Genomic DNA, 6,510 nt, shown 5'->3' on the forward strand with positions numbered 1-6,510 from the left:
CCGCAAAGCCCCCCAAAAGCAGGGTTTAAATATAACCCCCAGGTTCTAGTCCTGGTTGACGTGGATCTATCTCCACGTGGCGCAAGCTGATCTGTTGTCTAGTCCAGGCTCTACTGCAGCCTCATCTCTGAATCCAATTGGAATAGCAGCAGATGCATTCTGGATCTTACAGCAACCATTCAAGCTCTGAAGATGTTTCAGAATAAGGAAGTATCTGTGTGTTCATTAAGCAGACAAACCCAGCCCAGCAACAGCCCTTCACACCAAAAAAGTCGTTCAAATCTCAAGCCTGGGTTCTGAGCCTTTCTATGAAATATGCCTTCTAGCTCTTCTGTGCAGCCACAGAAACTGAACAGGAATTTATATAAAACAGACAAAAGCTGCTAATTTCATATAATCACACCATTCCAGAAACTGGGGGGTTAATACCACAGCATGTATAATGAAGTGACAGGAGATGACAGCACTGGTGGTGCTGGAGGAACCTGTCTCTTGCCCCACAGGTTCCTGAGCAGCTTTCTGCTCACCATTGGGAAGGACACAGGCTGCAGCCATACTCCTGCCTCGCTCTCAGCCAGAGTTCCTCCTGCTTCTCCGGGATCTGCAGGGCTCCAGCAGTGGCTCCACAGGGTGCCAGACCAGCAGGGCCTGCCCTGGTCACCTTGGGCCACAACCCAAGTACTCCAAGTCTGACTGACACCAGGTTCTGTTATAAGGTACTGAGTCACTATAAGGTCCAGTGGCCTGAAGTCTGGGAGCAGCTGTGAGTGTGGAAAGATGAGAAGAGGGGAAAAAACCCCAATGTTTTACCTATGCTGCCATCCTACAAGCTGATAGGTAATGTCAGAAGTTGCAAGCACGAGGTCCTAAAGGCTGATGAAAATAAATGCAGGAGAACTGGGAAACACTCCCAGAGCAGGAAAACTCCCGCCATACAACAGCTGTCATACCACATGCATGAAACCCTTCTCCAAACCACCCTGCTCCACCAGCAGCATCCTTAATTACACCCAATGAGTTTTGTTCCCAGTTGTTCCTGTGTGTAGCAGTCAAGCAGAAGGCCTGGACTGAGATCCAGGTGTGGCAGGAATTGCCACTGCTCAGAGCACGTCTCTGTTTGGCAGCTCTGCTCTCACTCTGGAGCATTGCTCCATTCCCCAGGGAGTCAGCCCTACATTGGTCAGCCAGCTCAGTGGTAGGTCAGGCCATACTCATGACACCTCTTCTTCCTCTTAGATTCACCTAATCCTTGCTTTCCAGGACTGGGGGACTCTCCCACCAGGGGCCGCAACTTGCACACGACTGAGGAGCAGTGACTGCACCACACTGCCTGCACTGGGCAGCAAGAGCAATGGCTTGTGGCACGCCCAAGGTGCATCCAAACCTTCTTAAGATAAAAGGAGGTTTCACCAGTCCTTCTACACCATAAACCACAATAGTTGCAAGCAAACCCTCTCCAACTCCCATGAATTCTCATGGCTTGGAAAACCCTTGTCTGAGGGCCACAGGCCACACGGCCACCAACCACAAGCATCTTCTGAGGACACATGGAGACATGCTGTGTCCCCATGAGCCCACTGCACCAAATCAGAACATTCTTTTGGGCTGGGATCACGGATGAAGTCAACAATGATTTGGTTGCAACAAAACCACAGTGTTGTTCGTGGCCCCAGGAGCTGTGCTGACAGTGCAGAGAGGAACAAGGAACTACTGTCTCCTGAGTGCCTTGAGCTCTCACACATCACACATTCCCTGAGGATGGGCAGCCAGGGAGGAATTCCAGTCAGAAGGCTAAGCCTGACAACTCAGAGAGCAGATTAGGAGAAGAAAAAAAGAGTATATCTTGGCTACTTAAGAGATCATCTTAAGGCTGAGTGGCCAGTGCTATGGTTTCCAAAATACGAAAGGATTGTCCACTGGTCCCAGACTCAGCCTCTCCTGTCCCTCCTAGAGATGCTCATCTTTCATCCTCAGAGTCACCAAACAATAAATGACAGACTCATTTGTGTCCTTCAGATGTGCCACGTGACACACCCAGAGCTGTTGGCTCAGGCTGGTCTGTGTCCAAACTTCCCAAAGACAGCCAAGCCAATCTCGTTTTGCCCCTGTCCTTTCTGATCACACTCCTCTGTCCACACAGCTCCTAGAAATGCCCAGTGTAAATCCTGGCCTGCTCCTCCAAACAGAAATCGGATGTACACCGTCCTTAAAAGAAGAAAAGCAGCACACAGGACATCTCATGTGCAGTGTGCAGCAGAGCTCAGCAGGGAAGATCTTGGCACTTCCAAGATCTACAGCAAATCCAAAGTGTTTTCTTCCACTGGCACCTCTAAGCTCCTCTCCAGGCAGGCGCCCGCAACAGCGGCTCAGGGGTCAAATTGGCTGCAGGATCCAGGTTTCTGAGTGTCAGAGCAGAGCTCTGCCCAGCCCCAACCTGCCAAACAGTCAGCACGGGCAACACAGGCTTGGGGTGCACCAAGTCCTTCCCACATCATGGACCAGCTCTTCTTTGTCAAACTGTGACAGCAGAGAAGTCCCCCACCTGCAGGGGAGCTGTTTTCTGGCAGAGATGCTATGGCCTAAGGACTGCAGTGCTCAGGCTCCATCCTTGGTGAACAACCAGGAGCATGTCATGGAAGGAAAAATCTTCATCCTGATCCAGACAGACACTCTTGAGTAGCACAGAGCCAGGCAATGGGGTCCCACAAGGGATGCACCCAGCCAGCCTGGCCTGCATGGAAGAGTGGTGAAACTGCATATCCGTGGCTTGGCAGGGTCAGCACAGTCATGTAATAACAGCATTTATGCCTTTTCCTCTGAAGCAAACTAAGCTACTTTCAGAATTCCCCACAGAAGGGAAATTTTCTTCCTGGCTGTTTTCTAGGACAAAGGGAAGGGCAGTTCCAGAGAAGCTCTTTGCTCAAGCTGAACAGGAGCAGCAGCAGGCAGCAAAACCCATTCCCAGCTTGGACCAGGGCAATGGAAGCTGAGCAACAGCAGATATCCTCCATGCAGGTGCATGGCTGGGAACCTCCAGGGCTCAGTTACCACCTTCTTCTCCTGCTGCCTCCTCTCCCACTATAACATCAGTGCTGACTTCAGACAGATGAATCTCACAGGTATTTCAAGGTCTGAATTCCGCTGCTCCATCACCAGCAGAGCTGCACACTCACCGTGAGGCTCCTGCTGACCTGATCCAAGGGAAAAAGCCTTGCTGATCTAAACTCTGATGAATAATTTAACCTCGAACTTGTGAGCAAGACTTCATGTAAGCGGCTTCTGGGAGCATCAGAGCCCCAATGCTTTAGCCAGGCTTCATCCTGTGATGCTCAGGAAAAAGCAAGATACCAGACGAGAAATGCAGAAATCCCAACGCACAGGATTAATCCCCTGTATGTTCAGTGCCACAAACACAATCTGCACAGCAGCCAGTTATCATATTTTCTTTTACCTATCCCACAGGTCAAACTTCAATTTCCGCTCAAGGATCACTGCTGCTTTGTCACATAATCCCTCCAGAAATCTATCAAATTCCATTTCAAAGGTTTATTTAGGCTCCCTGCTTCCACTTGAAGTGCCTCGTGCTTCCCAAGAAGCACTGTGTGACTCATGCCATGCCTCCACTTCCAGCTCTTAAAAAGGAGCGACGACCGTAATTTGCCTCTTGCTTGTTTAAACTCGTGATTTGCTCTGGAGCGAGTTCACAGCACTTCTCACACCCAGCTCCTCATTTAGGGTAATTTGCACGATATAACAAACTGGGCAGACGTGGAGCTGGCTGGACGTCTTCCCGCAGCCCCTCGGTCGCTGCCCGGATCTCTTCCCGCAGCCCCTCGGTCGCTGTCCGCTCCCCTCCGCGGGACCAGCCGCCGTGCGGTTCCGGCGCGTTCCGCGCGAGGGAGAAGCCGGCCCGCGCAAGGGCCGCGTCCGAGCGGGGAGCGCCCAGGCGGCTTCCCCGGCCAGGGACACACAGAAATCAACGCGCCGGTCAAACGTGCCGCCCTCGCTGCTTCCTCCGGTTGCGAACACATTCCTTAGCACAGGACAGAGGTTTCCAAATTTAGCCTGTTAAGACGGAAGGAGAAACCAGGTGGTGCAGCAAGGTCTGCGGCAGTCTCGGCACTACTGCTGCTCATCTCTCCCTCTGATTCATCCTCCAGCTCTGCAGCACAAATCAGGCTTAAATAGATGCCCGGCCTCTCATCTCAAAGGTACAGCTGGGAAAACCAGAGAGAGCAGAGCCCTGCCAGTCTTGGGAAGCCAAGAACAACGTTTGGGAGACAAACAGGTACACATTGCTCTGGGGCACAGAAGCTGGCTGGGCTGACAGCGGTTTGGTGGAAGAGGATGGAAAATATTGGTGATTTATCCTCTGAAATGGAAAGGCACTGCTTCTTCCAGCTCCCGGGTTCTCCATCCAAATGACAAGAACATCAGTTTTGGAAGTTCTTGATGCATGTTAACATACATGAATAGGAAAAGGTTGGGGACAGGATCCTACAGAAGGTGCAGTTTAAGTTACAGGTAGTGGTCCCAATCCTGCGATCCTTACTCACCGAGTAGTCCCTTTGAAATAGAGACGACTGCTCACGTGAGTAAGGGATGCAGGATCAGGCCTGTCTACCAAAGAGGCTGAATCCTGAACCGGAGAGGACATCACGGCCTCTGAGCATTGTCAGACACCCACGCCTGGCCCAGCAGGAGCTAATCCAACGGCATCACAGGGGAAGACAGTCCAGGCTGGGGCACCACACCTGCAAACAGCACACTCAGCACAGACCATGGAGAGCAAGGCAGTGGACAAAAAAAGATGCTCCACTCAAGCAGAAATTCTCCTGATTCATTCCCAGTTCACCCATCTCATGGATACTCCCAGGTCTGCAAGGAGATCTTTCTTAACCCTGCTGTCCTCCCAGCAGGCTCCTGAAAACCGAATTGGGAGAACAAAAGCCAGCTGTCTTGGGTGAACTCCCAACCTCTATCTTCCAGCTACAATTAACATAACTTTAGGAGTAGCTGATGCCCACGAGAGAGAAGACTAAGCCCACTCAGCTCACCAAATAATTTTAAATTCCATTCATTAAGGGGGGAAAGGCAGCTCTCTAAAGCAACCTTCAGTTCTGGGAGGCACCCAAGGAGAGAAAAGCCAGCCTCAGACTGTGTGAGCAATAACCCCGAAAAGCTCTGCAGAACAAGGAGGTAGAGGCACCTTCTCCTTCCTAGTGGGTCTCCTGCAGGTCTCCCATCAAGCACTCAGAGGCCAAGGCTCCAGCCACACACCCTCCCTTCCCTGCTGTCAGCTGCCCCAGCACACTCAGTAACATGAAGCAGAGTCCTTGTGCATGTTGACATGGCAGAGGCACACAGGGACTTTCACCTTCCTTCCCTCCCTCACCCCTGGGCTTGCAGCCCCAGCCCACTTGACTGAGATGAGCCTGCTGAGAGGGAGCCAGGCACTCACCCTCCTCCCTTTGCACCAGCACAGCTCTGCCTGTGCTCCACCTCCATCTCCACACACCACAGCCATACCTGGCTGTGAAGTGCCATCCCTCGGAGCCTAGCATGGGCCAGTGTTCCTGGTGAAAGCAGCTGTGTGCCTTCCAGTCTCCCCTGGCTCGCTGTGATGTGTGCTGGACCATCTGCTGTCCCAGAGGGGAACCCCAGGAGCCCATTTCCCAGCCCCGCCATAAAAACAGTCTGGGCAAACGTCACTGCCCACATCAGTCTGCCCAGGGCTGGGCCCTGTGTCGGGACTAGCATCTGTCTTTGCAGATGGATAATTAGATTCCGTTTCCATTTCCTTTCCCCTCCTGATGGTTTCTCTGGCTGGCAGTTCCCCCACAGCCCTGCACAATCCAGCAGCATTAGTCAGAGGAAAATTCTGCTCCCTTCCTCCCCAGGATGTTGTTCTTGGTTCAATATGAACAGCAGAATGAACTGCACGATGATTTGAGTGCTTCATTGCAGTAGCATTTGTCCTTTTCAGCCTGGCAAACACAGGCTTCCCTCCCATACCTGCACCTGGCCCTTTTTCCCCAGGTGTGATGTTGTTGGCCGTTGGAAGCAATTAGCTAATCACCAGGAATAAGCAATCAGCTGGACTGGGGTTGCAGCACACCTCCAATTTATGAGCAATTGTGCCAAACACTCCTTTTGGGCAGGGCCTAAAGAAGCGTACCTGATTCTCAGCCATGGTGTGAGATGCTCTCAGAAAAAGATCATAACACCCTCCTGCAGGAAACCTGAGAAAGAGATGGAGCAAGGATGAAATTGGGGTAATTTAACACAGAGCTGTCTCTCAGAGCTCCCAGAGGAGGGGAGGATTGTGTGCCCAGATGAGGTATCCAAAGAGATCCTCACTGAGCGTACAAGATTGTCTGTCCTCCCCTGCCACTAAGAAGTGGCTTTCTGGGAAGCAGTACTGATACTGAAGCCCTGATGGTTGCACAAGCATCCCCAGGACTGCAGAGATGCACAGACACATCAGCTCCACCTGACAGAGAGGACTTA

The sequence above is a fragment of the Coloeus monedula genome, assembly GCF_965178545.1.
Source record: "Coloeus monedula genome assembly, chromosome: 18".
Taxonomy (NCBI): Eukaryota; Metazoa; Chordata; class Aves; order Passeriformes; family Corvidae; genus Coloeus; species Coloeus monedula.